The sequence below is a fragment of the Alexandromys fortis genome, unplaced genomic scaffold, assembly GCF_014885135.2.
Source record: "Alexandromys fortis isolate MF-2015 unplaced genomic scaffold, M_Fortis_MF-2015_v1.1 scaffold_246, whole genome shotgun sequence".
NCBI classification, from domain to species: domain Eukaryota; kingdom Metazoa; phylum Chordata; class Mammalia; order Rodentia; family Cricetidae; genus Alexandromys; species Alexandromys fortis.
Window position 1 is genome coordinate 1334721 of NW_026068131.1, and position 12996 is coordinate 1347716.

The 12996-nt window shown below is 35.2% G+C and overlaps 1 pseudogene; it reads right to left on the bottom strand.

Moving 5' to 3' along the window:
* Positions 1–8828: 8828 nt before the first annotated feature.
* Positions 8829–9285, bottom strand: LOC126490842 (uncharacterized protein C9orf85 homolog; annotated as a pseudogene).
* Between the last annotated feature and the right edge of the window lie 3711 nt (positions 9286–12996).

Genomic DNA, 12996 nt, shown 5'->3' on the forward strand with positions numbered 1-12996 from the left:
CCACCCTCGCTTCTCCCCCAAACCCCATGCTAAGAATTTTGTCAGGCAATCTTGTCTATTTCTAATTTCCAGGAGGGTCTATATATAATTTTCTTTGGGTTCACCTTATTGCTTAGCTTCTCTAGGATCATGAACTATAGGCTCAATGTTCTTTGTTTATAGTAAGTATCCACTTATGGGTGAGTACATACCATATTCATCTTTTTGGGTCTGGGTTACCTCATTCAGGATAGTGTTTTCTAATATTCCATCTATTTGCATACAAAATACAAGATGTCTTTTTTTTTTAACCATTGAGTAGTACTCTAATTTGTAAATGTGCCCTATTTTCTTTATCCATTCTTCAGTTGTTTCCAGGTTCTGGCTATTACAAATAATGCTGCTATGAACATAGTTGCACAAATGTCTTTATAGTATGATTGAGCTTTTGGGTACATGCCCAAAAGTGGTATTGCTGGAGTCTGAGGTAGGTTGATTCCCAATTTTCTGAGAATCCACCATACTGATTTCCAAAGTGGTTGTACAAGTCTGCATTCCCACCAGCAATGGATAAGTGTTCCTCTTTCTCCACACCTTCTTTCGCATAAGTTACCTTTAGTGTTTTTTATCTTAACCATTCTTACAGGTATAAGATGGTATCTCAGCGTTGTTTTGATTTGCATTTCCATCATGGTAAGGATTTTGAACATTTCCTTAAGTATCTCTTGGCCATTTGAGATTCTTTTGATGAGAATTCTGTTTAGTTCAGTACCTCATTTTTCAAATGGGTTACTTAGAATTTTAATGTCTAATTTCTTGAGTTCTTTATATATTTTTGAGATCAATCTGTTGTCTAATATGGGGTTTGTGAAGATCTTTTCCCATTTAGTAGGCTGCCTTTTTGTCTTATTGAGTGTGTCCTTTGCTTTACCGAAGCTTCTCAGTTCCAGGAGGTTCCATTTATTTATTGGTGCTCTCAGTGTCTGTGCTACTGGTGTTATATTTAGAAAGTGGTCTCCTTTGCCCATGCATTGCAGTCTACTTCCCACTTACTCTTCTTTTGGGTTCAGTGTGGTCATATTTATACTGAGGTCTTTAATCCATTTGGACTTGAGATATGTGCATGGTGATAGATATGGATCTATTTTCATTTTTCTACATGTTGACATCCAGTTATGCCAACACCATTTGTTGAAGATGCTTTCCTTTTTCCATTGTATAATTTTAGCTTCTTTGTCAAAAACTAAGTATTCATAGGTGTGTGGATTAATATCCAGGCCTTCAATTAGATTTCATTGGTCAATTGTTTTTATGCCAATACCAAGCTGTTTTCATTCCTGTAGCTTTGTAATAGAGCTTGATGTCAGGGATGGTAATGCCTCCAGAAGTTCCTTTATCATACAGGATTGTTTTGGCTATCATGTGTTTCTTTTGTTTTTCCATATGAATTTGATTATTGTTCTTTCAACGTCTGCTAAAAATTATGTTGGGATTTTGATGGGGATTGCATTGAATCTATAGAATGCTTTAGGTAGGATTGCCAGTTTTACTATGTTGATCCTTCCTATCCAAGAGCATGGAAGATCTTTCCATTTTCTGGTATCTTCTTCAATTTCTTTCTTCAAAGACTTAAAGTTCTTGTCAAATAGGCCTTTCGCTTCTTTTGTTAGTGCTACCCCAATATATATTATGTTCTTTGTGGCTATTATGAAAGGTGATGTTTCTTTGATTTCCCTCTCAGCTTCTTTATCATTTGTGTATAGGAGGGATACTAATTTTTTTGAGTTGATCTTGTATCCTCTCACATCATGAAAGGTATTTATCAGCTGTAGGAGTTCTCTGGTAGAGTTTTTGGGTCACTTATATACATTATATATCATTTGCAAATAATGAAAGTTTGACTTCTTTTTTTTTTCCAATTTGAATCACCTTGATCTCCTTTTTTGTCTTATTGCTTTTGCTAAAACTTTAAGAACTATGTTGAAGAGATATGGAGAGGGTGTACAGCCTTGTCTTGTTCCTGATTTTAGTGGAATTGCTTTGAGTTTCTCTCCATTTAGTTTGATGTTTGTTGTCGGCTTGCTGTATATTGCTTTTGTTATATTTAGATATGTTTGTTGTATCACTGATCTTCCAAGACCTTTATTATGATGGGATGTTGGATTTTGTCAAATGTTTTCCAGCATCTAATGAAATGATGATATGTTTTTTTTCTTTCAGTTTATTTATATGATGGATTACATTGATAGATTTTTATATGTTGTACCAACCCTGCATCTCTGGGATGAAGCTGACTTGATCATGGTGGATGATTTCTTTGATGTGTTCGTTGATTCGGTTTGCCAGTATTTTATTGAGTAATTTTGCATCTATGTTCCTGAGTGATATTGGTCTGTAATTCTCTTTCTTGGTTAAGTCTTTGTGTGGTTTTGGTATCAGGGTAACTGTAGCCTCATAAAAAGAGTTTTCCAATGCCCCTTCTGTTCTATTATGTGGAACACTTTGAGGAGTATAGGTATTAGCTCTTCTTAGAAGTTCTGGTAGAATTCTCTGCTAAAACCATCCAGCCCTGGGCTGTTTTTGGTTGGGAGGTTTTTGATGGCAGCTTCTATTTCCTTGCAGCATATAGGTCTATTTTAATTGCTCACCTGGTCTTGATTTAATTTTGCTATATGGTATCTATCTAAAAAATAGTCCATTTCTTTTATATTTTACAGTTTTGTGGAGTACAGGTTTTTGTAGTATGACCCTATGATTCTCTGTATTTCCTCGCTGTCTGTTGTTATGTAGCCCATTTCATTTCTGGTTTTGTTAATTTGGATGTTCTCTCTCTGCCTTTCGATTAGTTTGGACAAGGGTTTGCAATCTTGTTGATATTCTCAAAGAGAGAGCTAATATGAGTTTTCTTCATTTTCTTTATGTGGACACTTAGTGCTATAAACTTTCCTTTTAGCACTGCTTTCATAGTATCTTATAGGTTTAGGTATGTTGTGCCTTCATTTTTGTTGAATTCAAGGAAGACTTAAATTTCTTCCTTTCTTTCTTCCTTGACCAAGGACTGGTTCAGTAGTTGACTGTTCAATTTCTATGAGTTTGTAGTTTTTCTGAAATGACTATTGTTGTTAAATTCTAACTTTAATCCCTGGTGATCTGATAATACATAGGGGGTTATTTCAAATTTTTGTATCTGTGGAGGCTTGCTTTGTTACCGAGTATGTGATCAATTTTAGAGAAGGTTCCATGAGGTGCTGAGAAGAAGGTGTATTCTTTTGTATTTGTGTGGAATGTTCTATAGATGTCTCCTAAGTCAATTTGATTCTTTACATCTGTTCTCTCATTTATTTCTCTGTTAAGTTTCTGTCTGGCTGATCTGTTCATTGGCAAGAGTGGAGGGGTGAAATCTCCTACTATTAATTAGTGTGTGGGATTTGGTACGTGATTTAAGTTTTAATAATGTTTCTTTTACATATGTAGGTGCTCTTGTATCAGGGGCATCGATGTTCAGGATTGAGATTGCATCTTGTTGAATTGTTCCTGTTTTAAGTATAAAGTGTCCTTCTTCATCTCTTCTGATTGATTTTAGTTTGAAATCAATTTTGTTAGATATTAGGATAGCTATACCTGCTTGTTTCTTATGTCCATTTGATTGGAAAGCCTTTTCCCAACCCTTTACTCTGAGTTAGTGTCTGTCTTCAAGGTTGAAGTATGTTTCTTATATACAACAGAATGCTGGATCCTGTTTTTGTATCCATTCTCTTAACCTGTGTCTTTTTATAGGTCAATTGAGTCCATTGATATTAAGTGATATTAATGGCCAGTGGTTGTTAATTCTGGATATTTTTCGGTAGTAACATTTGTGTGTTTCCCTTCTTTGGGTTATGATGTTGGGGAGTTTATCAGATCTGTGTTTCTGTGGGTGTAATTAGCTTCCTTATATTGGGGGTTTTCCTTCTATTACTTTCTATAAGGCTGGGTTTGTGGATACATATTGTTTAAATCTGTTTTGGTCATGGAATATATTGTTTTCTCCATAGATTGTGAATGAAAGCATTGCTGGGTATAGTAGTCTGAACTTTCATCCGTGGTCTCTTAGTGTCTGTAGCACATCTGTCTAGGACATTTTGGCTATCATCAATTCTGTTGTGAAGTCGGTTGTAATTATGATAGATCTATCTTTATATGTTACTTGCCCTTTTTCCTTTGCAGCTCTTAATATTCCTTCTTTATTCTGTATGTTTTATGTTTTGATTATTATATGGTAAGGAGATTTTTTTTTTTGATCCAGTCAATTTGGTGTTCTTTAAGCTTCTTGTACCTTTATAGGGATATCCTTTTTTAGGTTGGGAAAGTTTTCTTCTATGATTTTGTTGAATATATTTTCTGTGCCTTTGAGCTGGAGTTCTTCTCCCTCTTCTATCCCTATTATTTTTGGTTTGGTCTTTTCATGCTGTCCCAGATTTCCTGGATGTTTTGTGTTAAAAATTTGTTGGATTTAATGTTTTCTTTGACCAATGAATCTATTTACTCTATTGTATTTTCAGTGCCTGATATTCTTTCTTCTATCTCTTGTATTCTCTTGGTTATACTTGTTTCTGTAGTTCCTCCTCATTTATCCAGATTTTCCATATACAGAATTCCCTCAGTTTGTGGGTTTTTTTCATATCTATTTCAGTCTTCAAATTTTGAACTGTTTCCTTCACTTGTTTGATTGTTTTTATTGGTTTGCTTGGGTTTCTTGAGGGATTTATTAATTTCTTCCAGTTTTCTTGTTTGTCATCTTCTCCATTTCTTTAAGCGAATTTTTCCTTTCCCCCTTAAAAGTTCCCATCACTTTTATAAAGTTACATTTAAAGTCGTTTTCTTTTGCTTCTTCTGGGTTAGGATGATCTAGTCTTCCTGTTGTGTGACTGCTGGGTTCTGGTGGTACCATGTTACTTTTTAGGTTGTTGGAGGAATTCTTGAATTTCTTCATTCAAATGAGGCTTGCAGTGTCTTTGTGTCTTGGTTCATCTTTGAAGTGGCTGTCTGTGTTTGGGAGTTTTTCTTTGTCTGTTATATACTATCAATGTCTTACTCAGAAAGCCTCTGAGGTCTCTATATTCCCGCTCTCTTTGTCTTCTCTCCTGGCTTGTGCTCTTGGTGCTCTCTCTCTCTCTTGTTCCCTCAGTGTTGTAGCAAGCTCTTGGTCCCCTTAGTATTATAACAAGCTCTCAGCTTTTAGGTGGTGTGTGACTAGTAGCTTGGGGAGGCAAGTGGATGAGTTTGGGATTTGAGGGATACTAGCCACAGGAAAATGCATGCTAGCTGGCTAGAAAAGTATCCCTCAAGCCACAGGAAACTGCATGCTGGCTGGCTAGAAAAGCTGAGGGAGTTCGGGGGGGGGGGCGTCCTGGAGCTTTGTCCCACTGAGGAGAACCTAGAGAATGGGGCGTCCCTCCAAATGGCTGTTCACTCACCTTTGAAGGCCCTGCAGTATTGGAGCAAATAGTGTTTCATAGTTCCACTGAGGTTTATAGGTGGATAGGCAGGTTTTGGGGTGGGGTGTGGCTAGTAGGCTGGATAGGTTTGTGTTTAGGGGAGCCTGGTGCAGGGAACTACCTGATGGTTGGCTCTTAAGTCCCCGCAGCATTGGAGCAAGCTGTGTTTCAGAGTTCTCGCTGCTTTGCTTTTTGGATCTTTAAGTTGATCCCCAATTTTTGTCTCTGAGGTTTTATTAATCATGCTTTAAGCAAATGGAAACTGAACAACTCAAACATGAATGAAAAATGACTTACTACAAAATTAGAAAACAAAGATTTAAAAAAAATTAATAAAAACAAAACACAACATATAAGACATGTAGAACACAATGAAGGCTGTTGTAAGAGGCACGTTTATAAATAAGACTAGTGCCTACCTATAAAAATTAGAGAGATGTCCTAATAGAAACTTAACACTATATCTGAAAGCTATAGAACAAAAAGAAGAAATTATACCCTAAAGTAGTAAACATCAAGAAATAGCCAATCTCAGTGATGAAAACAATAAAGTAGATATAAAGAAAAAAAATCAAAGAATCAGTTGAACAAAGGGTCATGTTTTTGAAGATCACTGAGACTGACAATCCCTTAACAAAACTAACTAAAAGACACAGAGAGAAGATACAAATTAAGAAAATTGGAGATGAAAAAATGTTGGGGCAAAACAGTCAGTGAAGAAATGCAGAGAATCCCAAAGATATGCATAAAAACATGTATTCCTCAAAATTAGAATATCTAATAGAAATATATCACAAAGATCATCCACCATTATCAAATACAATTCATCCATGGGATACAAGGTCAGCTCAATATACACAAAACAATAAATGTAATTCACAATAAAAACAGGCTTCAAACATTCAAGTTAAAAACAAAACAGTCACATCATTAAAGGGAGAAAAAGACTTTCCCAAAATTAATGACTGTTCATGATAAAAGTCCTGGAGAGAGAGGATATGAGGCATGTCCTTTAACAGAAGAGTATTTACAGCAAGCCAACAGCCAACATCAACCTTCGTCCAGAGAAACTTAATACATTTCTATTAAAATCAGGAACATAACAAGACCATCCACTTTCTCTGTATCTATTCAATATCGTGCTGAAGTCTAACCTAGAACAATAAGACAACTGAAGAAGATCAAAGGGATACAAACAGGAAATCAAAAATTAAAGTATCTGTATTTACAAATTTTATGACTGTGTACATAAGTGACCCTCTAAGTTCCACCTCCTACAACTAATAACCAGTTTCAACAACATTGTAGAGTACAAAATTAACTCATAGAAGTCAGAAACTCTCCTTTGTTCAAATGACAGACTTAGGAAGAAATTAGAGAAACAACACCTTTCATAATATTGCACCGAATTGTCTTGTCATAAGTCTAACCCAGCACATAAAAGGCTTGTATGATGAAAACATTAAGCTACTAAAGAAAGAAACTGAAAAGAGTTATAAGAGACAAGAAAGATTTCCCATACTCACGCTGGATTAATGTTGAGGTCTTTGATCCCCTTGAAATTGAGTTTTGTGCAGAACAGTAGATATGGATTTATTTGCATTCTTCTACATGCTGTCATCATTTACTCCAGCATCATTTGTTAAAGATGCTTTCTTTTTTCCTCTGTGTATTTTTGGCTTCTTCATCAAAAATCAGGTATATAGATTAGCTCTACTATAGGTATAGTAATAAAAACAGGTGATACCTCCAGACGTTCTGTTATTATATAGGATTGTTTTAGTGATCCTGTTTTTTTTTTCTGTATGAGCTTGAGTATTGTTCTTTCAAGGTTTGTGAAGTATTTTGTTGGGATTTTGATGGGGATTCCAATGAATCTGTAGATTGCTATTGGTAAGATTGCCATTTTTACTATGTTAATCCTACATATTTATGAGCTTGGAAGATCTCTCCATTTTCTGACATCTTCTTTAATTTTTTTCTTTATTGATTTAAAATCCATGTCATATAGATCTTTCACTTGTTTGATTAGAGTTACCCCAAGATATTTTATATTATTTGTGGTTATTATAAAGGGTTCTGTTTCTCTGATTTCTTTCTCAGCCCATTTGTAATTTGCATATAGGAGGGCTACTGATTTTTTTTTTTTTTTTAGTTAATCTTGTTCCCAGTCACATTACTGAAGGTATTTATCAACTGTAGGATTTCCCTAGCAGAAATTTTGGGGTCACTTTTGTACAATATCATATCATCTACAAAAAGTGAAAGTTTAGTTTCTTCCTTTTCAATTGTATCTTCTTGATTTCCTTTTGTTGACTTATTGCTCTAAGTAGAACTCCAAGAACTATATTGAATAGATATGGAGAGATTGGATAGCCTAGTCTTCTTAGTGGATTTGCTTTGCGTTTCTCTCCATTTAATTTGATGGTGGCTGTAGGCTTGTTGTATATTGCCTTTATTACATTTAGGCATTTTCTATTTTTTTTAAACAGGGTTTCATATTTATTTCAATGGTTCAGAAAATATATACACACAAATATATGTCATATATGTGTGTATGTGGAGATTAAGACACAAAGAAAACAAAATAAAACATTAAAATTGGGAATTGATGTACAGTGTGGAAAAGTTCATTGTATTGCCTCACCACCTTTCTATAACTTTAGGATTTTAAGCATAAAGACTCACACTTCAGCAATCACACAAAGCTAACCTACACTGCCCACAAGTAGAACCGCTGGCAGCAAAGTGAGAACTCAGAGCAATGTAATAGCTTACATGGAAGAGCATTACCGGAGCGTCTGCCACTGCAATTATCTCCATCGAGTATGAAGGTTAGTTTCCTTTGCAGTTATTAATTATATAGTCCACACATTTTTTTCTGAGTATGTATTTCCAAACTGGAAAAGCAAAAACAATGGGATGACATATATGAAAATATTTTCAAAGGAAAATCACTACACCTAATTTTATATGTGTGTTTGTGTATAAAAAGAAATGGTTTTTCTTTGTAAGATAGAAGGGGCTTTTGCTAAAGAAGTTACACATGTGAGGTCAGGTTACAAAAATGTACTCACTATGAGTTAATCATCGTAATGTTCCAAGAGATAGTTTGACACTAGATAACATGCTTTTCTAAACAATTCCCATAGATTGTACAACATGTCACAGGAAGTTTCCATACATATTCTGTATATGCAGCTCAAGTTTTATTGTGAAAACCTGAAAGTTTCTGTTATTCAAATGTTATAAATAATTTATATTGCTCATGTGTCAGCTCTGCCTATTTTGGACAGCCTTTTTCTGATTCCCATATTGGATGTCTCTGTGTCTGCCAAACCCTCTGTAGCCGACACGGTGCTGTCAGGCTACCTAAGAGTCCTCATCCTCCTCATCTGATTCAGTGTCAGCATCTAAATCCTTGTCACTGTCTTCCTTCCCTTTGCAACTTTGTTTACAATTAGAACCTCGATTTTCAGTATTTGCTAAATTTTCTCGTTCTTTATTAAACGGAATAGCAATGTCTTCTTTCTTACATTTTGCACAAACTTCAAATTCACAGGCACATGGTCTACGTATTATGTGGTAAGTCCTTTACTGTCTTCTGTAAACATTTAACACACTTCTTAGGCTTTGACAGAGATTTGTATTTGCTGTATTTTACACACCACTCGAGAACTTCTTTGCAGCACTGATATACTCCATCAAGAAGTTTTGCATTAATTTTCTTGGTCTGAACACTCTTATTGAACTTGTCATTTTTGAAGGTGAACATATTCTGGTGAGTCTGAGGCCTGGAGTGAGCCCCGTTGCCTTTCTGGGAACTCATAACCAAATCGCATGCACCTTCAGCTGGTGAAGACTTTAATTAAACAGAAGAGGCACATTTAGTTATTTTCTTGATTCCCTGTTGTCTCCAGAACTTTTATCATGTAGACATGTCAGACTTTGACAAAGGTTTTTTTCGCCTCCAAAGGTATGACCATGTGTATTTTTTCCTTTCAGTTTGTTTATATGGTAGATTACACTTATAAATTTTCTTATGTTGAACCATCCCTGCATCTCTGGGATGAAGCCTACTTGATCATGGTAGATGCTTTTTATTTTTTGATGTATTCTTGGATTCAGTTTGCCAGTATTTTATTGAGTATTTTTGCATCAATGTTCATGAGAAAGATTGATATGTAATTCTCTTTGTTGAATATTTGTTTTGGGTATCAGGGTAACTGTGGACCCATAGAATGATTTTGGCATCATTTCTTCTGTTTCTTTTGTGGGGAACAATTTGAGAAGTATTGATATTAGCTCTTCTTGGAAAACCTGATAGAATTCTGCACTGAACCCATCTGGCCCTGTAAAATTAGTTTTTACTTGGGGGAACTTTAATGACTGTTTCTATTTCCTTAGGGTTTATGGGTCTATTTAAATTGTTTATCTGCTCCTGGTCTAATTTTCATATGTGGTACCTAACAAGAAAGTTGTCAATTTCCTTTAGATTTTCCACTCTTCTGGAGTACAGGTGTTTAAAGCATGACCCAATAGTTCTCTAGATTTCCTCAGAGTAAATTATTATGTCCCCCATTTTGTTTCTGATTTTGTTAATTTGGGTAGTCTTTCTCTGCCTTTGGTTAGTTTGGATAAGAACTTTTCTATCTTGCTAATTTTCTCAAAGAGCCAACTTCTTGTTTCACAATTCTTTGTATTGTTCTCTTGGTTTCAATTTTATTGATTTCAGCCCTGAGTTGATTATTTCCTGCCATGTAATCCTCCTGGGTGAGTTTGCTTATTTTTGTTCTAGAGTTTTCTGGTTGGGCTGTTAAGTCACTTTTTTGAGATTTCCCCAGGTTCTTTATGTAGTCACTTAATGCTATGAACTTTCCTCTTAGCACTGTTTCCACTGTGTCCTATAAGTTTGGTATGCTTTGGATTCATTTTCATTTAACTCTAGTTTGTCTTTGATTTCTTTATTATTTCTGGTGGTTCAGTTGAGAATTGTTCAGTTTCAAGAGTTTGTAGAATTTCTGGAGTTTGTGTCATTGTTGAACTCTAACTTTAACCCCTGATGGTGTGATAAGATACAAGAGGTTTTCCAACTTTTTTTTTTTTGTATCTGTTGAGATTTGTCTTATGACTGAGCATGTGGTCAGTTTTACAGGAGATTTCATGAGGTACTGAGAAGAAGGCATTTTTTTTGTGTTTGTGAGTGTGTGTGTTTGGGTGGAATGTTCTATAGATGTCTATTACTTGCATTTGAGTCATAACATCTGTTAGTTCCCTTGTTTCTCTGTTAAATTTATATCTGACAAACCTGTCCTTTGGTAAGAGTGGAGTGTTGAAGTTTCCCACTATTAGTGTGTGAGGATGATGTGTGATTTAGCCTTTAGTAATCTTTTTTTTTTTTTTTTTTTTTTTTTTTTTTTTTTTTTTTTACAAATGTGGGCAATCTTGTATTTGGGGCATAAATGTTCAGGACTGAGACTCCATCTTCATGGATTTTTCCTTTAATGAATATGAAATATCCTTCCTCATCTCTTTTGATTGATTTTAGTTTGAAGTCGATTTTGTTAGATATAAGGATAACTTCATTGGTTTACTTATTAGGAACATTTGATTAGAAAATATTTTCCAAACCCTTTACTCTGAGGTAATGTTTGTCTTTGAAACTGAGGTATGTTTCTTGTATGCATCAAAAGAATGGATCTTGTTTTTGTATACATTTTGTTAATCTGTGTCTTTTTATTGGTAAACTGAATCCATTGATATTAAGGTATGTTATTGACCAGTGATTGCTAAATTTATGTTACTTTTTGTTTTTGTTTTTGGTGGTGGTGATGATAGTGTGTTTGTTTCCCTTCCTTGAGTTTGCTGTTGTGAGATTAACTTTTGTGTGCATTTTAATAGATTTAACTGAGTTCCTTGGGTTCTAGTTTTCCTTCTAGTTCTTTTTTCAGGGCTGGATTTGTGGATAAGTGTTGTTTAAATCTGGTTTTGCCATGAAATATCTTGTCATGTTCATCTATGTTGATTGAAAGTTTTGTTGGTTATAATAGTCTGGGTGGGCACCCATGGTCCCTTTGTGTCTGTAAAACATCTGTCCAGGACCTTCTAGCAATCTAAATGTAATCACCAAAGAGTAGTGGAGACAGAGCCCCAACTAAACATCTCTTGTCATCAAATTAAGTTTACAGTGCCTGGAATGGTTTGGAATTAATTGAGCTGTTGGCCAAAGGTATTCCATGGAAATCCCCAAACAAACCAGGTTGTTGTCAAGACTATATAGATTGCTCCCCACAATTTGACAGCAAGGCCCCATTGCTGAAAAACCTACACAGTTAATTGTACATGGAGAGATGAAACAAGTACCCACTTCGAGGTGTCAGATCTATGGAGGAGCATTTTTGTTATCACAAGGCACTTTGCAGGCTACTAAAAGAGAAATATAAACACCAGACTAGATACAGATCATTTGATCTACAGTGATGTCCTTTCTGCAAAATATGCTTATGCATTGGTGGCTCAAATCTTGTGGGAGTAACCAACCAATACCTAATTTGACTTAAGACCCAATCCAAATGATGCAACCCATAACCAAATTTGTTTAGGTGACCAAGAATCTGACACTAGATAGCCCAAGAACCTAGGGTAAAACCAAATAGTACTTTTCTAAAAATTATAGCAATAAAATGAATATAATAATTGTTATTATACTTATTTAATATAATTACTATATATTTAATAGATATAATTATAACAAATAATATTCTGCTATAATCAGAGATCAGTACCTTGTTCAGCCATCATCAGAGAAACTTCCTCCTGCATTAGATGGCAACAAATATAGAGACTTACAGCCAGACAATATACAGGGAGTGACAGACCTCAGACCTAGAATGTCAAATTGATATTTCCACCAAATTCCTTCCCTCAAGCTTCATGGAACCCTAAGTAGGAAAAGGCTGAAAAAGTATAAAGCCTGAGGGGATGGAAGACTCCAAGGAAGTCTTTAAACCAACAAGACCAATACTCATATGAACTTGCAGAAACTGAAGCAGCATGCCCAGGGCCTGCCCAGGGCCTGCTCAGATCTGTATCAGATGTTCTAGAGCTGAAAGAAGAGGACACACACCAGCAAACCTAATACAGATGCTATCTCAAATTGATTACCAATTGCAAATTAATTATCAGCTTTCTTCAACATAGTCTCACTGGGGAAACCAACTACTTTTAAGGGTAGGCATATGCCCAGCATTAGAAGGCCAACAGAAAATGAACTCATGCCAAGTTTGGAGGTTCCTTGTCTCATAATATCACATCAGGGTTTTTGTCTTTTTAATTTTTAATTTTAATCTCTTTTTTATGTCTATGTCTCTATCATACTTTTATCATATAAGTCATTTATATAAATATTTCTACTTGCCATTTTGTGTTTTATGAGATTCCAGAGTGTATGAATGAGTGGGTGTTTGTATCTATATCTTTTCGTTTTGCCTTTTCATGGACTCTTTTACTTCTATTTGCTTGCCTTTACTGTGGATTGGTC